The 16,764-nt window shown below is 37.4% G+C and overlaps 2 non-coding genes across 2 annotated transcripts; both read right to left on the bottom strand.

Moving 5' to 3' along the window:
- Window positions 1-884: 884 nt before the first annotated feature.
- LOC121229798 (small nucleolar RNA R71) lies at window positions 885-991 on the bottom strand. Its single transcript, XR_005927755.1, has one exon. It is a non-coding gene; the product is annotated as a small nucleolar RNA R71 (small nucleolar RNA).
- A 12,837-nt stretch (window positions 992-13,828) lies between these two features.
- Window positions 13,829-13,935, bottom strand: LOC121229924 (small nucleolar RNA R71). The gene has a single exon (XR_005927875.1). It is a non-coding gene; the product is annotated as a small nucleolar RNA R71 (small nucleolar RNA).
- Window positions 13,936-16,764: the final 2,829 nt, after the last annotated feature.

Genomic DNA, 16,764 nt, shown 5'->3' with positions numbered 1-16,764 from the left:
GTCATCTTAATTAAATTAGATTTTGAAATAGTGCATTAGAAATTTATTTAATTTTATTTATTTACTTTGTTTCCTAGCTTTTAATCAATTTTGAAATCAAAATATTTTTTCTTCACCAAAGTGTTTTAAATTGCATTCATAAATAATTGTTTTCACAATCCCTGTGGGTATGTTAACTCGACATTTACTTGTCACTTTATTACTTGTTGCAATTGTGTAGACTTGCACATTTTTGTCGTTCCAAGTTTTTGGCACCGTTGTCGGGTAGTTTTTCATTTTGGTTTATTCTTTCTGTTCAATTTTAACTAAATTAATTTTTCTGTGATTATTTCAGGTGTTTATGAGTATTGACCGAATTATCGGTTCTCTCTGTAGACCTTGAGATTGAACGAACTTTCCAATAGCAAAGAAAACAAGCAAGTTAGAGAAGGACCGAAGAGAAGAATCTCAAAAAATTGAATCAAGGTAATGGAGAAGACCCTGCTCAAAATCCTATCCTTATTGCTAATAATAGGGATAATGCTTTAAGACAGTATGCCATGCCAGTGTTTCATGATCTTAATCCGAGTATTAGGAGACTCGAAATTGGGGCACAATAATTCTAGCTGAAGCCAGTCATGTTCCAGATGCTTCAGACAGTGGGCCAATTCAGTGGAATGCCTACCGAAGATCCTCATATTCATTTAAATCTGTTTATAGAGGTGAGTGATTCTTTTAAGTTAGCCAGACTACCCGAAAATACATTACGATTGAAGCTATTCCTATATTAGCTAAGGGACAGAGCTCGTGCCTGGTTGAACTCATTGCCACCAAATTCAATTTTCACATGGCAAGAGTTAGCAGAAAGATTCCTTATGAAGTATTTTCCACCTAGCAAGAATGCTAAGTTGAGGAATGAGATCACTGCTTTCCAACAAATGGATGAAAAGTTCTTGTATGAGGCATGGGAAATGTACAAAGAATTATTACGGAAGTGCCCTCATCATGGAATCCCACATTGCATCTAACTTGAGATGTTTTATACTAGTCTCAATGCCCATACGAGGATGGTAGTGGACGCTTCTGCTAATGGTGTTCTCCTTTCTAAGCCTTATAATGAGGCTTATGAAATCATTGAAAGGATTGCTAGCAACAATTATTGATAGCCAACCAATTGAGTTGTGTCAAGAAGATGAGTCACTGGAAAACATGAAGTGAAGGCTCTCATTTCACTTGCATCTCAAGTGTCATCCATATCATCAATGTTTAAAAATTTTATCACTAATGGGTTTAACAGTTTTACAGCTCAGCCACCAAGTCAAGTTGAAAATGTAGCCTATGTCTATTGTGGGAAGGAATTTGTTCGAAGAATGTTCATCAAACCTAAATCCGTATATTACATGGGTAACTAGAACTAAAATCAATGAAGGGAAGGATTGCGATCCAATTTCTATAACCCATTGTGGTAGAACCACCCTAATTTTTCCTGGAGCAATCAAGGGGCTGGACTCAGTAACACATACGCCCAACCTAGACCAACCAGCCACCTAATTTTACCCAACAAGTTCAGAAACAACCTCAAGCTGAACCATCCAATGGCTTAGAAAACTTGTTGAAGGAATACATAGCTAAGAATGATGCCTTAATCCAAAGCCAAGCAGCTACATTGAGAAAACCAGGAAAATCAAATGGGCCAGCTTGCAACTAAATTTAGAAATTGACCGCAAAGAGCTTTACCGAGTGATACAGAGAATTCGAGGAATCCAGGGAAGGAGCATTGTCAAGTATTGACATTGAGGAGCAAAAAGACATTAGAACCCAACATTGTCGATGCTGAAAAGGAGCTAGCTGATGCTCAAAACTCAGAGGAAGTTCAACTGAGTGCTGAAATTCCAGCTCCACCGAAACCAGAATCTACAAAATCTGACAAGGTAACTATAGATCCAACTAATTCTGATCAACTAACACCTTTGTTAGATGCAGAATTGCCACAAAGGACAAAATAATCGATTCCAGTAAAGAAACCCCCAGACAATGTACCCTCAAAGACTTCAGAAGCAGAAGCAAGAAATTCAATTCAAGAAGTTCTTAAACGTACTCAAGCAACTTCAGATCAACATCCCATTGGTTGAAGCACTTGAAAAAATGCCGAACTACGTCAAATTCATGAAGGATATCCTGTCAAAAAAATGAAGACTTGGAGAATTTGAGACGATAGCTCTTATGAAGGAATGCAGTGCGTATCTTCAAGAAAAACTACCCCCAAAGTTGAAGGATCCTGGATGTTTTACCATACCTTGTTACATTGGAGAAACATATTGTGGTAAGGCACTATGTGACTTAGGTGCGAGTATCAACTTGATGCCCATGTAAATATTTAGGAAGTTGGGGATAGGTGAAGTTAGACATACTACGGTTACACTTCAATTAGCAGATCGATCCTTAGTACATCCAGAAGGAAAAATGTAACATCCCAAATTAGAGCCTAGTTAGAACAATGGTTTCAAGACTACATATCCGAAGTAGAAATAATTATTTTATGATTCTTATGAGGTATATGATATGATTGCATGCTTGTGTGAAAGTTTCATGAAGAAATTCTATTGATAAAGTGTCCAATTTGACATTTAGGACTAAATTGCAAAAGTTGCAAAATGTTAGTTCTAGAAGCTTTAAACATGAAATTGCCATGGATTATTAATTAGAGGTCCTTAAATAGTAATTTTCCCAATTTCTATTTTTATGGACAAAAATGGGCATGAATAGGAAAATTTTGAAAGAAAGGCTGTAAGGGCATTTTTTTCATTTGGTTAAAAAAGAATAAAAAGGGAAAAATAAGATACAATTGTGTTCATCTTCTTCACATGTGTGCCGAAAATTTGAAGAGCCATAGTTAGGGTTTTTCTTCAACTTTCAAGCTCGATTGTAAGTACTCCATAGCCCCGTTTTTAATGTTCTTTATGTTTTGAGATCCTTGAAGCATGAACTAGCTATTTCTACCATTATTTTGAGCTAGGGTGCATGTTCAAAAACTTACCCATGTGTGACATGCATGTATTTTGGTGTTTAATGGAGGAATATGAAAGTTTGATGCATTATAAACATCTTTTACTAAGTGGTTTTTCATGAAAACACCTAAAAATGACCTTTTTGTAAAAGTTGTAAAATAAGTGGTTAAAAATCTGATTTGAAAGAAAATGTGGGTTGATATAAGTATGATATAAGTTTTACTAGGCTTGGGTAGCAAAATAAATGAACACATTTCATTTTACGAACCTAGGGGCTAATTTGTAATTATGTGAAAGTTTAGGGGTAAAATTGTATTTTTTCTAAAGTGTGATTTATGGACTATTTTGAACAATGTGATAATTAAATAAGAAAAATTTGCTATTATAGATTAAGAAAAACGGAGTTTGGACCTAAACCAAGGAAAGAGCAAGGTTGTAGACTAAATCAATAGTAGCCATATTTTGAGTACCGAGGTAAGTTTGTCTGTAAATAATGCAACATTATATTATTATGTTTTTAATGCTTTAATATTGCATGAATTATGTAATTGTATCTGTGGATTTAATTAATGAAGACTCAATGATGATTTGTTGAGTTCGATACCTCAAAATCCCGATTGAACCTTAGGAATAGTTAGGATACAAATGTCATGACATTAGGGTTATGTGTGATCCCATGTAAGACCATGTCTGAGACTTGGCATTGGCATCATTATGAGATCCCATGTAAGATCATGTTTGGGACATGGCATTAGCATCGACATGTGATCCCATGTAAGACCATATCTAGGATATGGCATTGGCATCGATATGAGACATCGTGTAAGACCATAGCTGGGCTATTGGCTTCGATTTGTGATCCCATGTAAGACCATATCTGGGATATAACATTGGCATCTTACTATGTTTATGAGAATTCTCGAGTATCCTTTATTAATTCCAAGTGGTTCAATAGGTAATCCAAAGATCATGTCAAAAAGATGACAATGTATGATCATGTTGAAAGGGTACAGGTACATACACAAAGGTCATAAATATTGATATTATGAATCGAAGAGACCTCAGTACATGGATCATATTGTACATTATTCAAATGGCATGACTTAAAATGTACCTATGATACTTGATGGCATTATGATAAATATTATTATGTTATGTGTATAATAATGATTGGTTAATGTTGTTAATTATTTACATGCAAACTTACTAAGCTTTATGCCTACTCCCCTTTTATTTTCCATTTTTCTTATAGTATCGCCAAGCTAGCTCGAGGATCAAAGGACGTCGGAGTTCAATTCACACTATCAAACTAATCTTTTGGGTATAGTGAATTTAAGTATTTTGAGTATGGCATGTATAGGACTTGGTCTTTTTGTTATATGTCATATTTTTGTAGCCAACTGTGTTGGCTTATAATGATTTGATAAATCATTTTGTATATGGCCATGATATATGGCCCATTTAATTATGGGGATGTAATCCTATTCATACATGCATACATGTGCTATGGTCACTCATGTTGTGGTTAAATTCATTTGGCATGGATGAATTGTGGATATGATCATTTATGCTTGATGATGGAATTGTGAGTAAATGACATAATAACAACTAAGGCATGAATGTATGAAATGGAATTAAATTGATGTTTCATATTGCATGTGACTTGGTAAGCGTGGTCTAAATAAAATATGAAGTCTTAATCAAGTATAAATTGATAAGAAGCTGTTATGTATGAGCCATATTTATGAATGTGTACGTGCTCATATGCCATGTACGATGTCATTGAGATATATAAGTGTGCATGTGTTATTGAGGGTGACAAAAGGTTTGGAAAATAACCTCAAAGTTAACGGGTAGTTACATGGGCGTGTGCCTAGGCCGTGTGTGACAAACGATCTTCCCTATGGACATGTGAGTTGGCCGTATGTCCCCTGCACCCTAATTAGGTAAAACAAAATGCCCAGTACCAAACACAGGGGCAGAGATAGGGCTGTGTGTCCCAGCCATGTGAAGGGCATGGCCTCAGGACATGGGCGTGTGCTTAGGCCGTGTGAAGTCTGCACTTAATTATTGGAATTTAATTCACCACACGGCCTAAGCACACGGGCATGTGCCATGGCCATGTGACCCTAATTGTGTTGATGACGTCATAAATAGAGAGTTACACGGGCTGAGGACACGGACGTGTCCCGAGCCACACGGGCGTGTGACCCTGTTTCATGGAAATTTTCTAAGTTTTCCCAAAGCTTTCTAAAGTTTCTGGTTTAGTCTTGAACTACCCTCGATGTATGTTTTGGGCCTTGTAAGCCCATATAAGGGATAATTTGCATATGCATGAATGAATTTGATTTGAATGAAATTTTATGGTTCGATTTCGTATGTCTACTCGTGTTTAAGTCCGGTAATGCTTCATATCCTGTCCCGGCTTTGGATATGGGTAAGGGGTGTTACAAAAAATCAAGGATGTATTGGTACAAGTAGACAAATTCATTTTTCTACTGACTTTGTGGTTCTAGACTATGAAGCAGACAAAGAAATGCCAATCATCCTAGGAGGCCTTTCCTAGCAACTGGAAGGACCCTTATTGATGTGCAGAAGGGTGAGCTTACTATGCGTGTTCAGAATGATCAGGTAACATTTAATGTTTTTAAGTTTATGCAATTTCCTAACACAATTGATGATTGTTTTGCAGTGTCTGATTTAGAGGATTTAATCGTGGAAAATGAACTCAACTATGTTGAGGATCCATTGGAACAAATTTTGACATCAGACCTTCCAAATGATGAAAAGGAGGATGAATACTTAGCTTTGCTAGAAGCTAATCAAAGGGGATTTAATCTGCAATCCTGTTTTGAATCTTTGGAGTTAGAGAATAGGAATTATTCCCAGCCAAAACCATCAATCGAAGAGCCACCTAAATTAGAACTCAAGGTACTTCTTTCACATTTAAAATATGTTTATTTAGGTAATGCTTCTACTCTGCCTATGATTGTTTCAGCAGAATCAACTATTGAGCAGGAAGAGAAACTTATCCTAGTATTGAACCAATTCAATAAGGCTATGTAACACCCCAAACCCGGCCCAGACGTTATGGTCGAATCTGACGTGCCACATTGGAGTTGAAACCCACGTTCCATCTTAGTGTTTTTAAAAACCATATATTTTGTTGAGTTAACAAAGTGTATGGAAGCTGGGCACCAGGTAGGTATCCGAGACAGAGGAGGTGAGCCATGAAGGCTGCTTAAGTACCAAGCTCTTTGATTGGATCCAATCTTAGACATGCCCACAACCATAGCCACACTTTGTTATATCGAGTTTAATTTTGTTTAAGTGGACGTCTTTGATAAATTGATTAATCGTGGCGTTGAGCTATTTTGAAAACAAGTATCATTTTGAAAACATGTCCTAAGTCTAGCCCATTTGAATAATTATCAACTAGGTTTAAAGTTATTAAAATTAAAATAATCCCGAAAAGAAATAAAAGGAAAGTTAAAATGGCCTTATTACAACCTAAAAATAAATAATAATTAAAGGAAATTTAATGAAAACCAACGCTTATTTAAAAGTCCAAAGGCGATCACCGTGGCTACTCTGAATCCCCTCCGGCCCAAGTCCCGACATCAAGGCTCACCTGCAAGGTTAAGGAAAGGGGGTGAGTTTGGAAACTCAGTGTGAAACAAGCCCCTTTCAGAGCCCAAAACAATAACAGCCTGTTGGGCCTAAGCCCAAATCCAAACTCAACATGTACTGGGCCATAGCCCTTTTCATATTTCATATTTCATAACACTGGGTCGAAGCCTTTTCATATTTCATATTACTGGGCCGAAGCCTTTACTGTAAACGGTATGGCCCATAGCCCATTTCAATATCACATGAAATGTCAATGAGAGAATGCAAGCCCATTTGGGGAGACTACTCAACCCACCATCCGCTACTCTCCACCCGTACCAACCAACACACCATGTGGGGATTAACTCGACCCACCCCGCCATAACTCTCCACTGGCAGCATAGCTGCTTTATCATATAACTGGAGGCCTAGCCTCTTTTAATAACTGGGGCAAAAGCCCTTTTAATAACTGGGGCATAAGCCCTTTAATAACTGGGGCATAAGCCCTTTTGCACTTCCTCCATCCATATAAACCCAACCCAATGCATTTATGAATACACCATGTGCATATCATACATATCATGTGCATATCATACATGTCATGTGCATATCATACATACCATGTTTATCAAAATCCCGTGTATTAAATTCATATTTAAACCCTAGGGGCATAATGGTCATTTTTACCTAGGGGCAAAACGGTCATTTTCATATTATAAGGGTAATTCTGTAATTTTTACCAAAAATTAGGGTTTCCATGTTCATTAACGGTTACTAACAATTCATTGGTGCAAACAGTGATTCTGGCCCATTTTTAGCGAAATCGAGTTATTGGGCCTAAAACCCCTAATGGGCCCTACTTAGCCGATTTTGTCATCTAGGCCCATTTAGCCTATATCCATAACAGTATTAACAGTCTTAACATGCAATTTAACAGATTTTCGTTTTCTACCAATTTTTCCCAAATGGGCTTGAAAGCCTATTGGGCCCTATTGCAGCCCCTCGAGGCCCAACTTACTGTGAATGCCAAAAATCACGTTCTTACCGTTTCCAATGTTCCTGATCATCATCTCAATGAATCTAACTAACTAATGAGCGTTCGCTTGCTCACGAGTCCTCGAAATGCCAGAATTTCGGCATTTCGGCTTTTCGGCATTTATCGCTTTAAGTTTATGAAAAAGGGTTCGTTACACACCTGTTTGCGATATTCCTCGTCGAGATCTCCTATGTGATTTCTCCTATAATCAATCGTTAATAGATTAGCTTACAATAATTGAACCAAATCAAGAACCCTCTAATATTAATACTTACACATTCGGCCACCATCCATAATGGCCTTAGGAACCTTACCTTTGCCGAGATTTATGATGAGATCTAGCCACTCCGGTGATCCAAGCTAATCCAAGTCGACACTACGCCTTGCTGCTCCTCCACTATAGAAACCATAAAAATATTAAAAGAAGAACCCTATTAGGCCTATACCCGTATTCGGCCACTTCCCTAAACTAGAGGGGTTTCGGCTTTTGGCCACTAGATACTCTAGGAATCGTTTAGAGTTCGAGCACTTACCACAGTCTTTCTCCTCTTGAATCTGTTATGCCTAAAAGATGAGGGAATTGAACACCAACAAGTGAAAAGGAAATAGAGAGTTGCTGGTCAACAAAGATTCGGCACCCCCACTAGCTTCACTGATTTCAGCTTTTGGGTCATGAAGAAAAAGTGGTTATGGACCAAAAAGGGTGTTGACAAAAGAGTTGAAAGGCTTTTTAAAATAACAAGAATCGGCTAAAAAGAAAAAGAACAAGTGTATACCTTTATAAAGAAATCGACTTCCTTTGACTCCTTCGGGATTTGGCTTGTTGCTATTCGGTTAGCAATGAAAAGAATGATAGGTTCGGCTTTTACTATAAATGAAAGAGAGGAAGAATGAGAGGTAGAGAGTTTGTGGAAGAAATAATGGAAGAGAAAAGAGAGGGATTAGCTTAAGAACAATCGGCAAGAGGAGAAAGAAAAGAGAAGAGGGGAAGAGATGAGAGAAGGAAAGAAAACAATAAAAAAATGAGAGAATTGTTCAGCTTTTGGGAAAAAAATAGAAAAGAATATGAGCAAAAAGAGATAAGATAAGATTAGAATAAAATAAAATCCTTTTCCAGTTTTAATTCCTTCCTTCTCCTTAATTCATGGCCAAAATCAATGTTTGAATTTAATTCAAACTCTCCACTGCTGAGCAGCAGTCCACCACTCAGCCGACTCCTCCTGCAGCTGGTACCGTTTCAATCCCATACGGTCCTTCCCATGCGCGTTCAGCAAAAAGATACACCCTTTTGCGCATAACGCTGTTTGAACCTGGGACCTCCAGGTTGCCCAGCACGCTGCCGGCCACTGTGACGCGCATTTGTTTTCAGTAATATACCATCACATTTTATCTTAAAGGCTACCTGCTGAAGTCCCGTTCATTTTAAAAATATAACATTAAAACATACCTTCACCTGGACTCGAACCCCAGACCTCCGTCTGCCTTGCGCCCACGCCCGTGCTGGTGGCCACTGTACCAGACTTACTTCCTTGCTAATATATGGTCACAATAAATTATAAACCTTACCTGCTTCAGTTCTGGCCCACTTTAAAAATAAAACAGGATTCACTCGCGTACAGAATCGAACATGCGCCCTCTCCATATGTCCAGCACGCTGTTGCCACTGCGCCACAGGCACTCTTTATGTTAAATTATATCCGCAACTCCCCTTAACCCTTATTCTAGCCACGATCTGCATATTTTAAAAAACCCAAATTGCGTACGCCGCGCCTTGGACCCAAGGTCCTCCCTAGCGTCCTCCTAGCGTCGTTAACCACTGGGCCAGATGCCTACTTGTGCTAAATCTTAGCTTTAATTTATTAATGAAGCCTACTGCCCAGATTCCCTTAAGAGGCCAAATTAAAATAATTTTTTTCCTAGAGTTTAAACACCAAAACAACAATACTTTTATAACTATTATCTTCTTTTTTTTCCATATAATAATAATTATAATAATTTTATAATAATTTCAAATATCAATACTACAGTAAATAATAATAATAATTTTCATAAATAAAATTTTCAAACATACTTACAGTAATATTTTTCTAATAATAATAATTTTATCTCATAATACTAATTAAAATTTCATAAAAATTTAAAATATCCGTAATAATAAATATAGTAAAAATTTTCTAATAGTAAAAATTCTTTCTTAAACGATAATAATTAAAACTTCTTAATTATTCAGGTTTTCTTCTATCCGAATCCCAGACTCAAAGCCCAACTCTTCTAGGCCCAATTTTTGGGGCGTTACAGGCTAGCAGATGGACCATTATCGATATTCGTGGTATTGGTACATCTGTATGCATGCAAAAGATTATCTTAGAATATGGTGAAAAAGGAAATCATCAAGTGATAATTTTCCCCATCTCAGACAGTTCATGGGTATGTCCGGTCCAGTGCGTGCCAAAGAAAGGAGGTATTACGGTCGTTGAGAATGAAAATAATGAGTTGATGCCGACTAGAACGGTTATGGGACGGAGAATTTGCATCATTTACCAGAAGCTGAACAAGGCGACTAGAAAAGATCACTTTCCTTTGCCGTTTTTGGACTAGATGTTGGATAGACTTGCGGGGTGAGACTATTACTATTTTCTTGATGGATACCCAAGGTATAACCAAATTACAGTAGCACTAAAAGATCAACACAAGACAACATTCACCTACCCGTGCAGTACATTTGCATTTAGATGCATGCCATTTGGTTTATGTAATGCACCTGCAACATTTCAAAGATATATGATGTTTATTTTTACTGATATGGTTAAGAAATACTTGGAAGTCTTTATGGATGATTTTTCAGTATTTAGAGATACATATGATGATTGCCTAGCTAATCTAGCTAAGGTACTAACAGTATCTCAACTAAATTACACGGTAATAGAGAAAAAGTTACCCGCTATTTTGTTTTCTTTTGACAAGTTTCGATCTTATCTTGTAGGTACCAAAGTGACTGTTTATATGGACCATTCAGCAATTAAGTATTTACTTGCCAAGAAAGATGCTAAGCCGAGACTGATTCGATGGGTACTTCTACTTCAAGATTTTGATCTAGAAATTCAAGATCGAAAGAGAGTAGAAAACCAAGTAGCAGACCAATTGTCAAGATTGGAACCGCAAGAAGGGAATTCTCCAATTATACCAATTCAGGAGACATTTTAAGATAACCTCATACTGAAGGTAAATCATGTCCATAATACCCTTTGGTTTGCTGATATTGCTAACTATTTAGCTTGTGGATTGATTCCAATTGATAAGATGTATCATCAAAAGAATAAGTTTCTTTATGATGTGAAGTACTATTTCTTGGAAGAGCTATATTTGTTTGAAAAGTGTGCAGATCAAATGATCAGGAGATGTGTGCCAGAAGATGAAGTACATAAGATTCTCTATCATTTCCACTTAGCTCCGAGTGGAGGACACTTCGGAGGTACACGTACTGTAGCCAAGGTATTGGAAGTTAGATTTTTTAGCCAACACTATTCAAAGACGCATATGTGTAACAACTCGATTTTGGGCCTAGTCGAAATAGTGGTTTCAAGACCACAAATCTAGATTCAGAGAAATTATTTTAGAATTATTTTATGTGTTATGGCATAATTATATGAGTGCATGAAAATTTTGGTGGATTAATTTTAGCGATTGCATGCTTAATTGTGAAAAAGGACTAAATCGCATAAAGTGCAAAAGTCTTATTTTGATAACTAAGGCTGTCAAATAGCTAGAGAACCAAAATTGGTGGCCTTTAAAGGGAAAATAGACCCTTAAAATAATGGTGGCCAGCCATAGGGACAGAAGGGATGAGAAAGTCAAAGTTAGGTGGCATAAATTGATTAAAATAAAACCTAAGAAAAAGGCTATCATCTTTTTGTTTTTCTCCTTCTTCTCCACCGATTTTCCTCCAAGAAAATGGCCATGGAAGCTTGAAAAATTCCAACAACTTAAAGCCTTTGCAAGTAAGTGACTTTGAGGGATTTTCTTGAATATTTTTGTACTTTTGAGATCCTTGTAGCATGAGCTTTCTAACAAGGAGGCTATTTTGCAAAATGATTGAAAGTCTAGGGTTTTACCATGAAAGTGTTCATGTTGTTTTCTAAAATTTTATGGAAGAAAACGAATCATGGTTGTTGATAAACTGTAATTTATACATATTTTACCCCATTTTTAACGTATTTTATGGATGATTTCCCATTGGAATTGGTGAATTCAATGCTCCCAATGCTTTAATTTCATGTTTTATACTTCAGAGAGCATAGGAGAGCAAAAGGAACAAGAAACGGGCCAAAAATGGAGAAAATGGGCCAAAGTACAAAACCAACACGGCCTAGACCTCCTCACACGGGTAGACTACACGGCCGTGTCAATTTGGCAGGCTCGAGCATGGCCTGAAGTAATCGCACACGGGCGTGTCCCTACCAAGCCCAAGTTGAGTCCAATTTGGAAAAGGCTAATTTTGAGGGTTCTTAGGCATTCCAAAGCCTATAAATACACCCTAGAGGAGGAAGAAAGGGACACACAGAATAGGGAGTAAGGAATTATTCCAAGGAAGCCGATTGATCAATCTCAGAAGTCAGATTCATCATCAAGACTGAAGATCTCTCCTCAATATTCCCTTCAGGAGTTTTGGGTTTTCTTTATGTTTTGTATTCTTTATTATTCTGAGATGTTTTCTTATTTAGTTATGAACTAAATTCCCTAAATACCTAAGGGGAATGAAACCTAAGACGAATCTTGTTATTATTTTCTGAAATGTATGATAAATATTTAACTTGTTCTTAATTATGTGTTATTAATTCTTGTTTTGATATCCCAGGATACTGATTCAAGATAAGCTCTTATTCAGAGGAGGAATAGACCCTGTCTAAGAGTACATTTTTCATAATTAACTGGAGTTGGTTGCGCGCCTAGACATAGGGAAACAAGATTTTGCCGGATTAGGGTGAAACCTAATAAGGGGATCCATAGATCGAGTTAATGCAACCCTAGGGTGTTAATTAGAGAAAGGTCTCAATTATTCAATCTAGGGATTAGACGTTATTAGTCTTTAATAGGGATAATAACATAACTTAGGGATCTCTACGGAACAAGTTAAATGAATAAATCGACATATTCGGAGATAGTCTAGGTGGATTTTTCCTTAGGTATTGTCTTAATTCAATCGATTTTCCCAAAAGCAATTCCCCAATTCTATTCTCTGTGAATTCTTAGTTTAGCTAATTAGTTAGTTAAAACAAAACCTCTTTATTCTTAAGCTAGATAATAAAAAGATAGTCATTACTAGTACTTTTAGTTTCTTTGGATTCGACAATCCGGTCTTGCTAAAACTATACTACTGTTCGATAGGTACAGTTGCCTACATTGTGATAATAGTTAGTTTCAAGAACGATTAATTATAAATATTTAAAATCTATCACGAAATCAAGCGATCAAGTTTTTGGCGCCATTGCCGGGGAACTAAAATATTAGGAACACTCAATTTTTATTACTTTAGCCATTTATTTCTTGCAATCTAATTTTATTTTTAATTTTATTCTAATTTACTAATTTTCTTTTTCCTTCTTCTGGTAGGTTTTTATAGTTTTTGACTAGAAGAAACCCGTCAGGACTACTACTTTTTGACGAAGAAATCGATCGCACAGTTCACAGAAACCAAAGAGAAATAAGGTGAAGCCTAAGATACACAAAGAACAAGCAAGAAGACGATACTTAACCCCCAACCAAAGAGATGGCTGAAAACCAAGACAATCAGCTACCTCCTACAATTGCGGCTAATCAAAATCCTATTCCACGCACTATGTATGATTATGCTAAACCTTCTTTAACAAGAACTGAATCAAGCATAGTTAGACCTGTTGTAGCTACAAATACTTTTGAACTGAAACCTAACACAATTCAAATGATACAATAGTTTGTTCAATTTGATGGTTTGCAGGATGAAGATCCTAATGCTCACTTAGCAAACTTTTTGGAACTATGCGATACATTTAAAATTAATGGCATTTTTTATGATGCCATTCGTCTTCGGTTATTCCCTTTCTCATTGAGGAACAAAGCTAAACAGTGGTTGCACTCATTACCATGAGCGTCAATTACTACTTGGGAACAAATGACTGAAAAATTTTTACTAAAATATTTTCCACTGGCTAAAACGGCTAAATTACCTAATGATATCTCTTCTTTTTTATAGATGGATTTAGAAACACTCTACGATGCATGGGAGAGATACAAGGACCTTTTGAGAAGGTGCCCTCACCATAGGTTACCGCTTTGGCTCCAGGTTCAAACGTTCCATAATGGCCTGAATCCTTCAACTCGACAAATGGTTGACGCAACTGCTGGCGGAACCATTAATAATAAAACACCTGAAAATGCTTATGAGTTCATAGAGGAGATGTCATTGAATAACTATCAGTGGCAAGTCATGAGGACAAAGCCAACGAAAATAGCCGGTGTTTATAACGTCGATTCGGTCACCGTGCTCTCTAATCAGGTAGAACTTTTGAATAAGAAAATTGATGGTTTTCTTAGTTCGTCACAGGTTCACCTAGTAATGAAGTGCAAAGCAAGTGGAGGTGGAACAAGCCATTCGGAATACCAACCTTATGGCCACAACATAGATAACGAGCAATTAAATTACATGGGTAATAATCCTTGACCGCAAAATAATCCATATAGAAACACTTATAATGTAGGTTGGAGGAACCACCCAAATTTCTCATGGGGAGGCCAAGGAAATCAGCGACCACCTCTGGGCTACCAACAGCTACCCTATCAACAGGAAAAGAAATCGAACCTTGAAGAGATGCTCTCAAAGTTTATATCGGTGTCAAAAACTAGTTTTTAGAACACCGAAATGACACTTAAAAATCAACAAGCGTCAATCCAAGGGCTCGAAACTCAAATAGGCCAGCTTTCTAAACTAATCTCCGAACGACCATAAGGTAGCTTGCAATGTAATACTGAACCTAACCCAAGGGAACAACTCAACGTGATTAATGTTCAAAATGAAGAAGGATTTGTTGAGCCTGAGCCAGAACCGAGGCAAGAAACGGTGGTAAGCAAAGGTAAAGGTGAGGTAGATTATAATAAAAAAAACCAGTGACTGTCGAACATAAACCTCATGTGCCATACACTAACGCGACAAGGAAATACCGCTCAGATGAACAATTTGGTAAATTCCTTAAACTCTTAAAAAAATTACATATTAACTTACCGTTTATTGAAGCTCTATCGCAGATGCCAAAAGCAATGAAATTTTTAAAGGGGCTTTTGCAAATAAGCGGAAGTTGGACGAGGCGTCGCATGTGGAGCTAAACGCAGTTTGCTCAGCCATTCTTTAAAATAAACTACCCAAAAAACTAAAAGATCCAGGGAGCTTTACAATTCCTTGCTTAATTGGTAGTTTAGATGTTAATAATGCATTAGCTGATTTAGGGGCTAGTATTAACGTCATGCCCTACAAAATGTTTAAGCAATTAGGTCTCGAGAAACCCAAACATGCTAGGATGAGAATTCAATTAGCAGATAAAAATATAAGATTCCCTAGGGGTATTATTGAAGATGTGCTACTTAAAATCGATAAATTTATATTTTCCATTGACTTTATTGTTCTAGATATAGAGGAGGATAGCAAAACTCTTTTAATTCTAGGAAGGCCCTTTTTAGCAACTGCTAAAACAATTATTGATGTTGGCACAGGTGAACTCACACTCTGTGTGGGAGACAAAACAATCACCCTTCAAGCTCGCAATTCCGACAACACATTGGAAATTGAAGGTGATCATCTAAACCATTCTACTAAAACTAACAATATGGTGTAACCTTCTCTGCAGGAAATGAGTCTGAAGGGAGTACATCATCCATTCTCAAGCAATAGTAGAGGACCTATTCATGAAGATCGAAGGCTACAAATTGAGGAGCTAGATGAATGGCGGACGCATAAGCCGAGAACACATGGCAAACCAAAACTACGCCAGAACGAGCTCAACACCTTCCCACATCAACTTAAGGTTGGAGATAAAGTTGTATTAGATCCCGTAGATCCTCACATTGTCATTGTTAGACCAGATGAAGAAATCCCTCTTACAGTACTTAGTATCTTTCCATTTGGTACAGTTGAGGTAAGTCACCCCAAGTTCGGCACTTTTAAGGTAAACAATACTCGTTTAAAAACTTATTTTGATGAGATTAATAACATGAATGAGGAGTATAAACTCCTCGAACCACCATGACCATTCAATGGAGAGGCAAGTCGAGCTTAAACTATAAATAAGCACTTCTCAGGAGGCAACCCGAGCACTAACAATATTAATTTCTTTAAATTTTAGTATTTAACAGCTAACTTACTAATAGAGATCTTGAATATAGGTTTTTCCACAAAGACACGACCAAGCACACGAGCGTGCTTAGGGCCGTGTGAAAACAAGGCAAAAGATTTCCCTAACACGGGCTATGATAAAATGCCACGGCCGTGCGACATGGTTGTGGTCGAACCTGGCAAAACAACGCGGGCGTGCGACACGCCCGTGTGGAAGAACCGTGGGTAAACCTGTTAAAACAGCATGGGCGTGCGACAGGCCCGTGTCTAGTACCTGTGGTTGAACCTGTTAAATTAACACAGGTGTGGACCTTACATACACAGGCGTGGGAGAAGCAAAAGAAGCTGGACACGGTCATTCGATACGACCATGTGCACCCACAAGCTCAAGGTATACGGGAGTGGGACGAATTTCAAACGCGCCCAAATAGGAAAAACGCGAAACACACATGCAAAAATTGGGGAGCACGGGCGTGTTCCCTGGCCGTGTGGCCCAAAATCTATAAATACCCTACACTATTCACTTTTTTCCCTATCCAAAAACCCTAACCCTAGTCGCTGTAAGTCCACACGGCCTCCCTGCCACGCCCGTGCCCCGCCTCAAATTCCATTCTCGACGCCCAATCTCTTTTCTTTAGCGTTTGTTTACTCCTTTCTCTTTCATTTCACTGATTTATAATGCTTTTTATCTTAGTAATCTATATTTTTCATGTTATTTCCATCTTTCTATCACACAAATTTCATTTATAAAACAAGTTATCATCTTTCTCATG

The sequence above is a fragment of the Gossypium hirsutum genome, chromosome A05 (assembly GCF_007990345.1).
Source record: "Gossypium hirsutum isolate 1008001.06 chromosome A05, Gossypium_hirsutum_v2.1, whole genome shotgun sequence".
NCBI classification, from domain to species: Eukaryota; Viridiplantae; Streptophyta; class Magnoliopsida; order Malvales; family Malvaceae; genus Gossypium; species Gossypium hirsutum.
Note: the sequence above shows the minus strand (reverse complement) of the source record. Positions and strands in the feature narration are given on the sequence as shown.